Below are 17,224 nucleotides of genomic sequence, written 5' to 3'. Positions count from 1 at the left end.
CTCTCCCGCACCGGGTCTCTTCTGTCCCGGTCCTCTAGGATCGGGGAGATTCAGCTCCGAATCTCTGCCCGCAGAGTAACGCGGTTGTCATGGACACGGCACCTGCGCCCTTCGGCGGTGCCCCTTCTCCACCGTCCCCTCCCCCCACCTGAGGCGCGGAGCCGGCCTCGCCTCCCCAGCTCCGCCCCCGCCCCGCCCGCTCGGCGCTCCCCAGGCCGTGCGCGCCCGCGCCATCCCACCCGGTGCCTCCCTCAGTCCCACGGAGCTGCGGGGGCCGCGGAGGCGCGCGAGTGAGCGAGCGGCCGCGCCTGCGCACATACTGCTTCCCCTAGCGGCGATCCGAGCTGCTGCCGCTCGCGCTTGGGCTGGACACGGAGCGGGCGGGGGGAGGGGGGGAGCGGCTTCGCTTCCAGCCCCGAGTGAGGCGGAGACCCGGGCTGGCGGGCGGAGCAGGAGGCACCGCACCTCGGCCAGAGGCGGCTGCAGCAGCCGCTGCCCTCGTCCCCGCCGCCACCTCTCCAGCCCTTCTGCAATTACCCCTCCAGCTGCTAGGAACCGGCAAGGAAGAAAGAGGAGGAGGCGAGAAACTCCCACCGACCCACTGAGGTGAGTCCCGGGCAGAGCATCCTCCATCCTTGCCTGCCTCCCTCCCTCGCTCCCTCCCTCCCATCCTCTCCATCCTCCCCTCCCTCCCTGCTCATCAACCCTCCCGCCCTGATCCTTCCCAACATCCCTCTCTCCTCTCCCCTCCTTTCTCCTTTCTAGCCTTTCTTTCATCCCTTTCTTCCTCTCTCCTAGCCCCACTTCCTTCCCACCCTTTCTTTCTTCCCTGTCTTCCTTTCAGCCACTCGTCCAAGAGCGCAGTTCTGCATCCCTTTCCTCTGGTCTCCACCTCTTTTTTTGCCCCCTTTCTTCACCTCTTCCCCGGTGGGAGATCCCTTGCCTGCTAAACTGTCCGGATTCAGGGGCTTCCAGAAAATTGGGCACATATACTGAGAGACACACTCTTGCACAGCGGATACCCTGCAGGTCCTTAAATTATTTGGATTAAGGGTCAAGTTGGATAGAGTACTGGGAACTGAAAGGAGAAGAGGGTCGAGGAAGAATCTATGGATTTGTGTTGTATTCGGGTGGGGGTGGGGAGGGTTGTCACTTAGACGTGTTACCAACAACCCCCCACACCCCTTTTTAGCAGTTTCTTTTATTCTCCTTGGAATTGCATATTCCCAGTGTGTGTCTCACTAATTTAAAATCCAGCTTTCCTTGCTTTGATTGTCTCTGTGAGAAGCCACCAGGAAAGAAGAGAGAAAGAGAGGAAGAGGGGAGGGGAGGAGAAGGGTGGTGGCAGTGGACTCCTGTCCTTTCCCCTAGGCCTCTCCGGATTGATATTTTCAAACCACCCGCCTAATATTTGGCTTGGAGTTGCACCCTTGTGTCCTTAGTCCTGTCACTATCTACTTCAAAGGCAGGAACTCACTAAACTTGAATGTGTGTGCACCACAGTGTTATTTATGGACTGTTTTCATCAGAATACAAAACATTAAGGTAGATTGATTTAGGAAAATAGGGAGCAGAAGTGTGGAAGAGATGCACTTTTGTTCATTATGGCTTAACTTCTAAAGGAGGACAATGGAGACACAGTTTTTGGAGTAACGAGGTTATACTCCACAGGCTTATACATATACCATTTTGATAGCATTAGCTGCATTATAACCTTTAGCAGATACCCTTACCCCCTATCATCTACCTTACAGGCATTGTGAGATGTTTGAAGAGAAATACACTGTGTGATTCTCTTTGTGGTTTATTCCACTGGAAAAGTTGAATTATTAGCTCTGGGACCATTATTAACAATTTAAAATTTCAGTTACTTTTGCACCACTTATTTTCACCAAATGATATATTTCACTTTGCCTTCTGTAGTTTACACTCTAACCCCTTCTGTTATCTATATTAATAATAATTTGGCAGCTTTTCTTTTTGCAAGCATTGCTACTAAAAAGTTTATTTATATATGGCGGGATAGCTATGCCTCAGCAAGGTCCAACAAATAGTATAAACCTGAAATGGAGTCTTTACAAGCCTATATTTTGCCCTGTCTATAGTTTCCTTTAAAAAACAAACAAACAAACATAAAAAGCAAAAAACCAAAAAGCAAACAAAAAACCCCAAAAGAAACAACAACCTCAAAATCTTAATATCTGTATAATAGCTGTGTTTTATGTTTAATGAGTGTGTGGGGGAGGGACTGAAATTAATGGTGGAATCAGTGAAGCTGCCAGTAAGAAACTATGCTATGGAGCAAATTATTGATTTCTTTTCATTTAAATTATTATATGCCAGTAGTGCAATATGCACTTTTGCATTTTATGAGAATGTGAAGTAGGAGTTGAGATGAAGAGAATTACCTTTCAAAGTGATTGAGTGCTGATTTGATGAAGAGCTGATACAGTTAATCATCTGAATCAGTTTTTGGGAAGTGTGTGATATTAGGAATGATTGACCCACCCCCTTCCCTAACTCCCCTTGGTAGTAATGCAATTCCTTTAATGGGTTGGCTGACTCTTAAGCCATGTGGGAGAAGTTGAGTTGAATTATGAGTGTTACCAACGTCCTGATGCAGAATTGCAGTCAGTCCTGCTGTATTTGAATGGTTACATTACTTACTAATGAACACAGGTGTAGAAAGGGGTATGTGTTGTTGGTGTTCCTTTATCTGGAATGCCATAAAGCTAGTAAAAACTTTGCTGGTAATTATATATGAATATGATCAGTTGGTTCTAGTGTAATTTACTTTCAGATAGCTTTTCCCTTCCTACATCTCTACTGCTCTCTCTTTGTGGGGCTTCAGAGATGTGAGTGTGGGGCAGAGGCAGCCCCTCAGCCCGGCTCTTTCTTTAGTGTAAGTTTTGCTACGCAGAATGATTTGGGTGTATGCCTGGATTTTTAATACTGTGCTTGCTAGGGAGAGGGAGGTACCTTTTATTTGTTTCCTTTGTAAACATTCGTCCACTTAGTGAAAACAAAATATATAAGGTTATTAAAGAATAGAAAAGAAAATAACACTTGTTTACTGCAGGGTTTTGAGAGACTTGAGTAAAATTAATAAAATACGAAATAAAAGAGGAGCTAATGTCTCATGAAAGAAGCCTGCCGCTTTGACTGTAATCCTGTTTACAGATAAAGACCAACTTCTGAAGAATTTAATTTCTGACGGTAGTTGACTGGACCTTTAAGAATATATGGTACAGATGAAGCCCCAACGGAACATTTTATATACCCTGTAGGAAATATTCTGGAATGTTCTCTGTCCTTCCCTCCCTGAGAGCTCTTAAAACCTGCCTAACCCTATGCTAAGTGTTATGAGGTACTGGAAAGAAGTAAAAGACACTTTCTTTGACCTTAGCTTACAGTCTAACTGAGAACAGGCATTTACATGAGGTCATATTTCACAGTGGCAAAGAACGAGATCTTTGGAGAGAGCTTTACGATGTGAGTGCATGTTGTACCTGAGTAGAGTGTTGTGCCCTTGCATACTACGTAAGTCTTTTTCCTCATGTACAAAATAGAAACTATGATACAGTCTGATTCATGGGCTTACTTTAAGGGTTAAATGTGTTAAGCACAGTGCTTGGTACAAACAAAGCATGTATTAAGTAAGTGTAATTATAATTAGGAGACACCGTTTAAAAACAATCTAAGACAATATATGATTATGTACAGGAAATAAATGAAGAGCAAGTCAGTGTGAGAGGAATTGCAAAGAGGACAGATGTTTCTGTAGCCTGGGAAAGATTATACTCAGGTGTAGCACTGGACCTTGCACAGAGACTCCTGGGAAGGATTTCATGCAGGCTAGAGACACACAGCTGGAAGGGCAGAGAGGGAAGAAGCCCGATGTGTTTGGGAAGACTATTTCCTGGAATATTTGGCATACTGGTGAGTGTACTAAGAGGTATTAACTATGTACAGCCAGAGTGATTATACTACCACTTGGGATAAGACTTGTGTGGGATCCATTTTATCGTAAGATGTTCAGCTACCCAGGAGAGCTTCTCTTAGCTCTTTGTCTTTCCCAAAGCCCCATCCCAAGACACGGAATCCAAGGTCTGTGTCACAGGGAGGACCCCAGTATTGTTTTTATCCTTTTCTTTAAACTTAAAGGCATAACGAAGACTTTACCTTTCTAAACAACAAAGATTTAATATTATGATAAAATGGTTATCATAACTCTCTCTTATTTTGCCTTAACCCATGACTATTTCAGGACTGTATCTTGGAGAATAATAACCAGGATAATTTTATTTTGACATATACGAAGCCAGTAATTGATAGGGTACTTGTATTTTCAGTAACTTTATTTTTACTTTGTTGTTGATGTTTCCTAATACGGCAGACCCCTTTTTGGGGGTATTCAAGATTATTAATGATTACAAATGGATTGTGCTCTTTCAAGTGTTTTACTGGGAGATTAAGGTGTGATGATGACAGAGGATCTGTCTGGGGAAGTGCAGTGAGCAAGTTAAATATCTTCTCAGTGTGGGGTGGCGATTGCCCACTGGCTACATCTGTTGGTACACCTTTATTTTTGGAGTTCATTAGCTATTTTCAAATATATATCCATGAAATATTTATCCAACAGCATAAGTCACGTAATTGAGTTATTTGATAAAAAATTTCCAGAATATTTTACCTGCAGGTAACAAATGTCAGTGTTTATAGTGCTCATGTTTAATCCATTTTTAAATAGACGCAATTTCATTGTTTTCTCCAAAATGGTAAAATGCTTTCCTTATATGATTTTTGTAGTTCTAATAATATACAAAATTGGTTTCATGAATATTGTCTTAAGATATATAGTCATAACATGAATATGTATCCAAAAGCTAGCAGTTTAACAGACCATACACTGTAGCATTTTTATTTTCTATTTTGAGATTTTTCTCAATAGTCAGATGTTTTAAAGATTCAGCAGGTCTAAATAAAACATTTTCAAATGTGTTACTTCTCATCAGTTCCATATTAAAGCACCAGTGATTTTTGACAAACTTTACTCTTAGACATTTTTATTTTCCTTGTAAGTGAATTTTTACCTTGGAAATGACTTCTAACTCAACCACAAATATGCATTGTATAAGTCTTTGAAATTCTTACTTGTAACACATTATGGAAAGCACAAAGTGATAGTCTGACTTTATAAAGCTTAATTTTATAGGACTTTCATTCTTTTTCGTTTAGAGGCTGTATCCATATATACAACTCTTAGATTATTATTTTTCAGATGTGAAGACAATGTGCAGTAACAAGAGTGAAATAAGCCCTTGGATATTCAAGTTAAGGTGGTGACTAGAGAGATGGAGTAAGCAGGAGATAAAACAAATTAATTTTGTTACATATATTGAGCTGAACATTTATAACTCCCGTTTTAATTAGTGGTTTTCTGTATTGTTTCTGTCTTGCTGGTATAATCCATGTTGTAGTTGTTTTAAAGCATCCGTACATAGGCATATTCAGAGGGTGCCAAAAAATGTATACACATTTAAATAAAGGAAAAAAAACTATTAAAATTATAATACTCAATATATACCAATAACAAAAGATGAATACAAGTCACATTTGACCTCGGCAATGACAAGAGGTGCTCAGGTGGTTACCATCAGCATCCAGACACATCCGATTTTATCTGCAGGTAACAAATTTTTTCAGTCTTTAAAACTAGCTCATTGATAAAAAAACATACGTGAAATCAGATGTTTGTTTCTCAGTGCCTTGCTACTTTTCAGTATCTTGCTATTTTGTGTGCTTGGCTTTTTGGGAAGAGCCAAGTAATACAATACCTGTGGGAGCGCTCTGTTTGGGATAGAACTCCAAGTCAGCTAATATCCTAACTTGCTCCAACTTTCCTACATTAAATGAATGGACGTGCCATCAGAGTTGGAGTAAAATAAATCATTTAATTAATTTATTTATTAAGATCCCAAGGGCTATAGAATAATAATAGAAAATTAATAGGACACTTTTGATATGTTCATGTTGTGTAAATTGGGCTTATGTTCATTGTATATATGCAGTAAATTCAAAATCTTTTTTTTTTTATGACACCTTGATATTTCACAACTAAAGCCATGAACACTTGATGGAGACATGTCAATTCTTCTATAACCAACCCAAAAGTAACAATGACTCCATAAATGACCGAAGGATCTGATGTTCCCGTCTGATTTTAATTAGACAAGGGTTTGGTGAAGATCTAGTCTTCCGAGTGTATCTTAAATTCATAGGGCCTGAAGCAGTTGTTAAATATTATCACTCCATGTTTCAGCAAAGAGGTAGAATTGTCACTTAACTATCTCAGAATGAACTAATTGTCCTCAACTAGTTCTAGGAAAGGGCATCCCACAATTTTTGAGTTTAGTACTTCATTTTTTCTTCAGGCATTGATACCTGCCAGAGTTATTGAACAAAATTTGCTTTTTTCCCCCTCCCAAATTTGCAGAAATGGCATAAAGAAGTATATACAAAACTCACTGACGAAAAAAAAAAAAATATCTGCATTTAAATTTATCCCTCTATTCAATTATGCATTCTATGTATTTTTTATCACATTACCTAGCATGAATTCATTCAATGGGTATTTTTTAAATACCTGCTCTGTGTAAAGCATTGGGCTAGAGATTGTAATTTTACAAAAGCAGTGAATCAGGAATAAGGACACCTGGGTTCTTTCTCCAGGTTTTTAAGAACTGATTTGTTATATGACTAGACAAGTCTCAAACTCTCTGAAGCTTATTTATTAAATATTTATTTTAAGTGACTAGGACTAGATGACATATAGAGTGTTTTTCAGCTGTAAAACTCTATAATTCCATATGTGATTGTCCTTACAAATTTGAAGGCATGATGATTTATTTCTCACTGTGTCCTATTTGTTGTTTCTTTTGAAACGTAAACTGCTTGCTACATGGAAAAAACCTTCATCTTTAGTGCCATATGATTTCCCTTTTCCAAGAAAATTGCAAATTTAGCTTCACAGAGCCTCTGGGCCAAGGAACATTTCTTTTTCTTACCGCCGCATCCTTCCCTCTCGCTCCTTTTTAGAGTCCTTCCTGGACTGGAGGTACAAGTCAACTGCCACCTTGCTTTAGAGACTTGCCCAATGTACAGTGTGCTTGTTTGAGTGATACCACTGTCTTTGAAAGACTGTGTGGCATTTATGCATTTAGAATCAGATGACATTTATTTAAGAAGTTAGGTATACGCTAAGGTGAATGTTGTTGCTGGAGGCACAGCCAAGTCTTGCTTATCCCCTAAATCCTATACCCTAGGGCTGTGTGACCTGTCGCGCTCCAAATTCCGATTACATTTTTTTATACTCAAATTTGTTGAGGTGTGTTTTGTATATAAGAAAGTACATCCATTTTAAGTTTGTGTGTTGACAAATTTACATGTGTAACCACCACTACAATCCAGATAGGGGATATTTCCATTGCCCTAAAATCTTCCCTTTTGTTTGAAGTACCTTCTGTCTTTATATACTAGTGCTGTTTTGTTCTAGAAATGGATATAGATTGAATCATAGGCTGTGCATTCATTTTTGTCTCCTTTCATTTAGCATGTTTTTGAGAACTGTCTGTGATTTTGAGTATATACACTTTTAGAAGAAAACACAGGAGCAAAATCTTTGTGATTTGTGATTAGGCAAAAATGTCTTAGATAGGACTCAAAAGCACTAATCATAAAATTAAAGGAAAAAAGATAAACTAAACTTTATCAAAAATTGAAAAAAAAATTTTCTCTTCATAAGGCATGCGATTTGCTAGATCTGTATATCTTTATTTCTATCTCCATATATCTGACAAAGGACTAGTTATCCTAATTGTATATGGAACTCTTGCATCTCAGTAAGAACACAATCCAACTAAAAATGGAGTAAATATATGAAGAGATATTTCACAAAAGAAGATATGCAAATGGCCAATGAGCACATGAAAAGGCATTTAACTCCATTATTCACCCAAGTAATGAAATTTAAAAACCACAGTATGATACCACTGTACAAATACTAGAATGGGTAAGTTTAAGACCTACAATATCAAGTTTTGGACAGGATGTGAAGCAACCGAAGCAATCATACTTTGCTGTTGGGAATGTAACACTTTAGGAAACAGTTTGGCAGTTTCTCTTAATGCTAAAAATACTCTTACCATACAATCCCAAAATTCCACTTCCCAGGTGAAATTAAAACATATGCACAAATACTTTTATATGAAAATTAATAGCAGCTGTATTCATAATAGCTTCAAACTAAAAGCAATCCAAATATCCATCAAATTCCCATTTTAAAGTTATTCTTTTGAAATAGAAACCAAAGCTGCCAATATGTCTTTTTTTTTTAGAGATGTACTATTTACTATGTGTAACCTGGAAACAGAGGAAAGGGAAAACATTAAAAAAGATTGGTGAAGGTAAGAAATCAGAGGCTAGGTGGCTCCAGGTGTCAGACCTCAGTTTAGCTTCCCCTCTCTGCCCTTCTTTCAGCTCTGTCCCCTCTTTGTCAAGCCCTCATCCTCATCACACCAGCCATACTGGTGTGATGGCTGCTGGAGTTCTAAGCACAGCATCATGCAGCAGTAGTGTCTCTTCCAGAAAAGTGAGGAAACTTTTGCCAGAAGTCTTCCCTAATCTCACTGGCCAGCACAGGCTCACATGGCCATCCCCAATCTTCTCAGCAGCGTGAGGAAAGAAATACCATGCATGATAGATAGGCTTCGACCAATCAGGATCCACCGGCAGGAGCTGCGGCTGGCCCTGGGGCTGGGGCTGGAGCTGAGGTCGGGGTTGGGGTCTGCTTTCCCTGAAGCCCATGGCTGTATGGAGGAAGTGAGAGGAAGGATGAGCTGAGTGGCAGTTCTGTTAAGAAAAAGGAAAGGGAAAGGTACGCTGGGGAAGCAAACAGCTGTGTTTGTTACAGCTTGATTTAGAGGCCTGCCATGATGTTCTCAGTCTTGTGGGAAGAAGGTTGAAGCAGAAAGCTAGGATTGTAGTCACAGCTGGTTTGCGGGAAAGTGTATAAAAACGGGCGACAGAGGGTACCCTAGGAAGACATTTAGATCCTAGCCCAAAGCATGGACTGGAAGAGGAGGGAGTCTAAATCCAAGGGAATAATTCAAAGTGGGCAAGCATATAAATCATGACAAGCAGAGCCAAGCACATGGGGACCCATGGAGTTGGGACAGGAGGCAAAAGTCCGAGCTGGCAGAATGGATTGCAGTTTCCCCATCTGTGAAATCAGGACCTCAGGCAAGAAGATTTTCATGTTTTGCTGGTTAAGGCAGAAGCTAAAACAGTAATTATTCTCTCTCTCTCTCTCTCTCTCTCTCTCTCTCTCTCTCTCTCTGTCTCTCTCTCTCTCTCTCTCTCTCTCTCTCTCTCAAAGGTATTTTCAACCTCCTTAGATTCTAACTGTGTCCAGCATAGAAGCGATACCTTTATTTTTTCTAACTTTCCCCCGTTGCAATCCTGAGACTACATTAGTTCCGTAATAAATTCTAGCTGATTGAATTAAGTCTCTGAACTCATTCTCTTTGAAAACATCCTACAAATTTGTGGTTAAACAAATGTAGCAGTCATTAATCAAAACTTGCTTATAAGTTATTAAAGCCATCCTGTTGGGGGACACATCCCTAGATCTATATATGAGTAAGATGCAGTATTTGACCTCATGAGCTGACAATCTAGGAGGAGTGAAAAGTACCTGAACAGTGAAATACCAGAAAGAACATGACAGAGTGTATAGTACAGAGTGGTACTGACTCCACAGTCGCAAGTCTCAAAGGTCCATGTGGATGCAGAACTAGAAACATTGCTCTAATAATGGATGGGAGAGAGAGGGAGGAGGGGATAACTTTGCATTAGTACTTTTTAATTCAGCTTTGCCTTGGTCTGGGAACTGGGACAGAACAGAGCCAGCAGGACGATGGGATTAATGAGCACAGCTGTGGGAGAGGAAAAGTCATATCCAGGAGAACTGAAGCTGGGACTCTGGTAACTGCTCAGTTGGCAGCTGAAAAGTGGGACTGGAATCAAGGGATGAGGTTGGGATTCAGGAAATAGTTTGATATTATTTGTATAGAGGTATCTCAATAATGCAATAACAGAAGATACAATGTTTCAATAAGCATGTTTTGTCCTTCACACTCGAGTCAATACAGGCCCATTGTAGAACATCTAGAACGTAGCAAGACAAATTAACTTGAAAACAAAAAGTACTGCAGTTCAACTCTCCAGTGACTTTTGGTGAATTTCTAGTTTAGTATTGTTTCCCCCCATAAGTATATCAGAGTTTATTATGTATAAATCCTTTTAAAGCAAAACTGAGATCGTGTGTGTGTGTGTGAGTGCATGCATGCACACACACACACACACACACACATATAATTATGTGTTCTATTTTTTTAAACGAAACGTATCTGAGCATGTCCTAGGATAGAAAAAGGCTCCGTATTAATTTCTCTGTAACATTACATTGATTGGAATTTTAAGTTTCCAGTTTTGGGCTACCCACAGGGATAAAACGTTTGCGCTATATGCCTTCTGATATGGGCTGTGTTTTGGTCAGGAGATTAACTTTGGGGTCCCAGAAGAGTGCCTCCAAAATATAGGTCGTCAGTGTCTATGGAGGAAGGTATATATTTTTTTGTATTTACTTAAATGGTAACATGGTGTTCCGTACCTCATTTTCACTTCCCACGTAGCTTTGCTGGTAACATGAATATATATGCCATTATTTTTTAACTGCTGCCTATTCTTTTATAGTATGGTCACACCATAATTTTTTAATCCTTATGTTTTCATAAACATTTAGTTTGTTCCTGCTATTTTGCTATTTCAAGCAATGCTGTGGTGAACTTCTTTGTATGGATGTCTTGTCCACATGTACTACTGTGTTTTTTTAAAAGGTGTATTGATCATTGTAATTTTGGATTCATAAGGTATATGCATTTTAGATATTTATAGTTGATGCCTAATTGCTCTTCAGTACTAGTACTAACTTACATTCCACCAGCAGATAGGAAAGTTCGTATTTCCCTCCCCTTTTACCAATACATGAAAATTTTAAACTTGGAAAAATTTACCAATGAATAGAAAAGAATGGTATCTCTGTGTTATGTGAATTTGATTCTCTGATTTCTAGAGGTTGAATTTCTTTTCTTTTCTTTTTTTGCCTAATGGCCTAATGTTTTGCTTCTGCTATACTGAGTGTGTTCATATCTTTACCTAGGTTTTTCCAGTAGATTATTTATCTTAATTTATAAGACTTATTTATAGAGTCTCTGGGTATAAAGATTTTTGTTGTTGTTCCTGAACTAATGATGTACTATCATAAATACTGTAGCTTACAGTATATTGTGATATCCAGTAAGTGATGGTTTTCCTTTTTCCGGTTTCTTGTCTATTTTTGTACCTTTTCTTCAGAAGGATATGATAACTATGTTATCAAATTTTGTAAATAACACCCTTGGTATTTTAACTAATGTATTTAATTAAAGATAATTTGAGGGAGAAGAAACAACTTTCTAATTCATAGTTATTCCATTAGCATGTTTCTTCTATGAAGAAAAAAAATTAATGATACTGAAGGACATGGAAAAAAAGCCCTTAATAAATGAAGAGACATTTATTAAGAAGAGACAGTTCATGGTGCAAATGTATGTGTGAGAGTGTATATACACACACACACACACACACACACAAACACACACATACATACAGATGAGATAGGACAATTAAATTCACGAATTCACCCTAGAAAATGTGTTACATATACCTCATTGCTGAATATCACTACAGTCACCTTCTAAGTACTACCCTTGGGAAGCTATGCACCGATGCCAGCGCCTAGTCCACCCTTGAAAGGAGTTTTGGAACTCTTTCTGGAATGGCCATCAGAGCTGTAGTTGTATTACTCTTGATGACCTGAATGTCATCAAACTGTCTTCCTTTCAATATTTGCATTATCTTTGGCTACAGAAAGAAGTCATTGTGGGCCAGATAAGGTGAGTAGGGAGGGTGTTCCAACACAGTTATTTGTTTAGTGGCTAAAAACTCTCTCACAGACAATGCCGTGTGAGCTGGTGCATTGTCATGGTGCAAGAGCCATGAATTGTTGGTGAAAAGTTCAGGTCATCTAACTTTTTCACGCAGCCTTTTCAGCACTTCCAAATAGTAAATTTGGTTAGCAGTTTGTCCAGTTGGTACAAATTCATAATGAATAATCCCTCTGATATTAAAAAAGGTTAGCAACATTGTTGCAACAAGTTCGTGCGCGCGCGTGTGTGTGTGTGTGTGTGTGTGTGTGTGTGTGTGAGAGAGAGAGAGAGAGAGAGAGAGAGAGAGAGAGAGAGAGAAAATGATAAAATGTAACACTCATATTTTTCTTTTAGTTTTGGAGATGCCAAAACAATGTATACAACTGGACACTGGTCAGTGTTGCTCAAGCAGTAGTTCACTGTAATCAGAAATGTCTGGACGCTGATGGTAACCACTTTAAGCACCTGTTGTAATTGCAGAAGTCAAATGTGACCTGTATTCATCTTTTGTTATTGGTGTATATTGAGTATCACAATTTTAATACCGTTTTCCTTTCTTAAAATGTGTATACATTTTTTGGCACCCTCTGTATTATTCTTAATATTTGTCTCTTCCTTAAGTAATCTAAATGCATTATTACATTTATACCGATATCAGTATATTTGTGATCCTTTCTCTTTGGAATAATCACAGTGTATACCTGGATTTCATATAATTCATTCAGTACTTTTGTAGGCCTCTATGAATATTTCACAGTTATTTATTTTTATTTTTTTTATTTTTTGTATGTGACTCTTCAAAGGCATGGCCTATGTTTTCTCTAGATCTTGGAATTGAGTGAACAGTGTTCTGATGATGGTGATAACATGCTTATGATAATGCTCAGGATATTAAACTATTTGAAGTTTATCTAAATGATACTTGAAATGGTATTTTGTCATCATTTTCATATTGAAGCTGTTACGCTCCGTACCATCTACATCCTACATTCAGTGTTGCTTTTTAGGAATGTATAAGTGCTAATACAGCACTACTACGAAACTTGAAGTATCCTGTTCTTGCCCAGAATTTAATTTTTTGGCAATACAGCTTTTTCAAAGGTTAACTTTGGTATTATTTTCATGATCGCTTATCATGAAAAACGGTTGCTTTGAATGGAAACCTTTCACTGATTTTGCAAATTGAGAAAATAAGCAAATCGCCTTGAACTCTAATTATTCATCTAGTCTAGACTTTACACATACATATCAGTATTGATCTGTCATTAATGAACCCATCAACTCAAAATCCTGTGATCTGCAATAAGATATTATAGATGATATAAATTTACTATTGAAAACAGGAATTTTCTCTGTAGAATATTAATTGAGTATGGATGTGAAATTAGTAGTAAATGGCAAGACATGTTTCACAGAATTGAAAAATATTTTTATTAATGCTGAATCACTAAATGTAGTTTTTAAAAATATTGTTAACTTTATATTAGTTCTGTCTTTCCCTAAAAAATTACACAAATAAGTATGAGTTACAATAATACTACTATCATAAGTTTAAATAAATGTATCAGCGAGCAGCACATAACTGTTTTCTGTTGTAGCTTTCTTGAATAATTTGTGAAAGATCTATTTATCTGATGAAATTTTCTTGATGCATGGATGCCTTTGAGAAAAATTTTGCGTGCTTTCGCTGTTATGAGTTGCTGACCTCTTACATCTAAGTGTGGAATTACAATTTGTGGTTGCTCATCTTGACTTGCAGTTGCAAAATTGTTCTTAACTAAAACAAGTTTAACGTCTGAAAAATAAATATTCCTCTTTGAGTATTTATTTAAATTATTTCATATAAAATTGTAAATATGTGACATTATAAAAACTTTTCTCAGGTAGAATGCTAACTTTGAACAGATTTTATTTCTATCCGTATTATGACTGTAAAACAACCCATACTGTTACTTTTTTGTCCTTCATTCAAAAGTGCAGATATTTACTAATATAAAAATACTGAAGACTTCTATAGTGTAAATTCCAAAATGTTATTGGGGCAATTCCAAAATTTAACTGGGGAAAAAATAGTTTTTTCAACAAACGGTGCTGTGACAACTGAATGTTTACATGCAAAAGAATGAATTTGGATCCCCTACCCCGACCCCATAAAAACAAAAAAAGAAACTGAAAATGCACTGTAGACCTAAATGTAGATCTATCTATAAGTACCTTAGAAGGAAAATTGGTGTAACTCATGATTTTGGATCAAGCCAATGGTTTCTTAGTTGTGACACCAAAAACAAAAACAACAGAAGAAAAAAAAAAAGAAAGATAAATTAGACTCCATCAAAATGAGAAAGTTTTGTGTATCATAGGACACCATCAAGAAAGCGAAAAGACAGCCCACAGAATGGAAGAAAATATTTACAATCATATATCTGATAAGACTCTAGTATGCAGAATATATAAAGAACTATTATAACTTAATAAAAAGACAAATATTTAAATAAAAAATGTGCACAGGACTTGAATACATATTTCTCTTAAGAATATATACACATAACAAAGAAGCATATGAAAAGATGTTCTGCATCATTAATCATTAGGTAAATGCAGTTCTAAACCACAATGAGGTACCTTTTCATACCCACAAGGCTGGCTTTAATAAAGAAAGGGGGACACTATCAGAGGTTGGCCAGGCTGGGAGAAATTGGAATCCTCATTAGATTGCTGGTGGGACTGTAAAATGGTGCAGTCACTTTAGAAAACATTTTAGTGCTTTCTCAAAAATTTAAATGTAGTGTTACCTTATGACCCAACAATTCCACTCCTAGGTATAATCCCAAGGGAACTGAAAACATCTATTTACGCAAACACTGTACACTTATATTCATTATTCATTGTAGCCAAATAGTGGAATCATCAATTGAAAAACGGATAAACAAAATTGATACATCCATACATTGGGGTAATATTCAGTCATACATAGGAATAAGTACTGATACTTGTGAAACATGGATAACCTTGAAAACATTATGTGAAGTGAAAGAAGACAGACAGAACATATCACATATTATATAATTCTATTTATATGAAATGTCCAGAACAGGCAAATCTATACAGACAAAAAAATAGAGTAGTGGTTACCAGGAGTCAGGAGACAGGAGGAGTGGTGAGTGAATACTAACGGGTGCGAGTTTTCTTTGGGGGGATGATGAAAATTATGGAATTGAATAGTCGTGTTGGTTGCCCACAACTGGTTGTGCATATACTAAAAATGTAATTGAATTTTATATTTTAAAATGGTGAATTATGGTATGTGAATTATATGTGAAAGAAAAATGTAAGGGAAACAAATCAAATACTTATTTGTAGTTTTATTTAGTTTTCCACTTGGAAAGTAGAAATTACTTTTTGTAATAATTTTATTTTTTATTTTTAAATTTTTTTTAGATTTTATTGGGGAAGAGGAACAGGACTTTATTGGGGAACAGTGTGTAATTCCAGGACTTTTTTCCAAGTCAGGTTGTTGTCCTTTCAATCTTAGTTGTGGAGGGTGCCGTTCAGCTTCAAGTTGTCCTTTCAGTCTTAGTTGTGGAGGGCGCAGCTCAGCTCTATGTCCAGTTGACATTGCTAGTTGCAGGGGGCACAGCCCACCATCCCTTGCGGGAGTCAAACCGGCAACCTTGTGGTTGAGAGGACACACTCCAACCAACTGAGCCATCCGGGAGCTCAGCGGCAGCTCAGCTCAAGGTGCTGTGTTCAATCTTAGTTGCAGAGGGTGGAGCCCACCAATCCCTTGCGGAACTTGAGGAATTGAACTGGCAACCTTGTGGTTGAGAGCCCACTGGCCCATGTGGGAATCGAACTGGCAGCTTTCTAAGTTAGGAGCATGGAGCTCTAACCGCCTGAGCCTCCGGCCCGGCCCTCTTGTAATGATTTTAAATCATACATGTTTCATGAGATGAACTAAAACCCAATATACATTGTGGAGTAGAACTGTACTGTGTTCATGTAATCATGAAAATGAATATTTGATTTTGAAAATGGTGTTTCATCTATTGTGCTCACATCTGCCGTAATATAGCTGAAAAGACATTTTTTCAGTTGCCTTTCTTGGGTCAGGTACCCTATTTAGAATACCAAGATAAGTGAGGCATGGTTTCTACCCTTAGGACCTCTAATGGTATAGTAGGAAAGGCAGACCATAAGCAGATAACTAAAATGGTAAGGAGTGGAGGCATAGGCAGAGTTCTAGATAGCAGTAATGAAGGCGTATTTAAGGAAAAAAAAAATTAAAAAGTTCAAGATTCTTATTTGAATGGGAGCTTGAAGAGCATGTAGAAGTTTCTCATGAACACAAATTAGGAAACAACAGTCCAGGCTTAGAAGAAAGCTGGAAGGTCGGGATGTCACTGTAAATTTGGAGACTAACAAATAATACAATTGGAGTGCTCAGGGGAAGGGTGATGCATGTGGAGGCGGGAGTGATGGAGAAAACAGCCCTGATTAAATACGAATTAGGGGGCTTAGGAGCCATCTGGATGTGAGAGGCTGAGGACCAAGGCAAAGCCAAGGGTCGCTCTGATTTTTTATCACTTGTCCTTCTGGTGTGAAACATAGTTTATGCATAAGTCGGTGTTTGTTTTGGTGATGTTAAATTGAAAGAGCTTAAAGGAATTCCAGATGCAAGCCTTCAGTAGATAGTTATGAATATGTTTGGAGTTCTGAGTTGTTTGTATTCAAGTTAGACATTTTGGAGCAAAGATGGAGGTCACAGTTAAAACCACTGAAGTAGATAGTGTCCCAGAGGTTACAGAAAGTACTATAAGAAATATAGGGTCTGCATCCTCCAGAATACCAACACTTAAAAGACAACAAAAGGAGATAAAAACACTTGATAGGAAAGGGAGGAATCATATGAAGTCAAGGAGATTAGCAATGTGAAAAACAACAACAAATAATGGCAGAGAGAGAAATGTTACCTCTCACTTCAAGCCATTGGTTCAGATTTTTACCCAGAACATAAAGAGGCAAAAGCAGGTAGACGTAACATCAAATCCTGCATCTGTCTATTGCATCCATCCATGAGGTCTCAGGGTTCTGACAGCCAGTGGGAGGAAGAGACTGCGCAAGCAGCTGATGAAGGC

At 38.3% G+C, this 17,224-nt stretch overlaps 1 protein-coding gene across 8 annotated transcripts in view; it reads left to right on the top strand.

The window, feature by feature from the left end:
* The first annotated feature begins 237 nt into the window (after nt 1-237).
* The window catches only part of CTNNA2 (catenin alpha 2), a 1,050,986-nt gene continuing 1,033,999 nt past the window's right edge, over nt 238-17,224 (top strand). For 2 of the 8 annotated variants that reach the window (XM_074332253.2, XM_019750019.3), the window contains exon 1: nt 254-606. The gene's annotated coding sequence lies outside the window, so the exon portion shown is untranslated. Of the gene's footprint in view, nt 607-3,918; nt 3,940-17,224 lie in introns of those variants that run through there. The other 6 variants (XM_074332251.2, XM_074332250.2, XM_019750020.3 and 3 more) reach the window with 5 other exon arrangements.

Source organism: Rhinolophus sinicus, chromosome 2 (genome assembly GCF_057876585.1).
Source record: "Rhinolophus sinicus isolate RSI-liver-muscle chromosome 2, RSI-T2T, whole genome shotgun sequence".
NCBI classification, from domain to species: Eukaryota; Metazoa; Chordata; class Mammalia; order Chiroptera; family Rhinolophidae; genus Rhinolophus; species Rhinolophus sinicus.
Note: the sequence above shows the minus strand (reverse complement) of the source record. Positions and strands in the feature narration are given on the sequence as shown.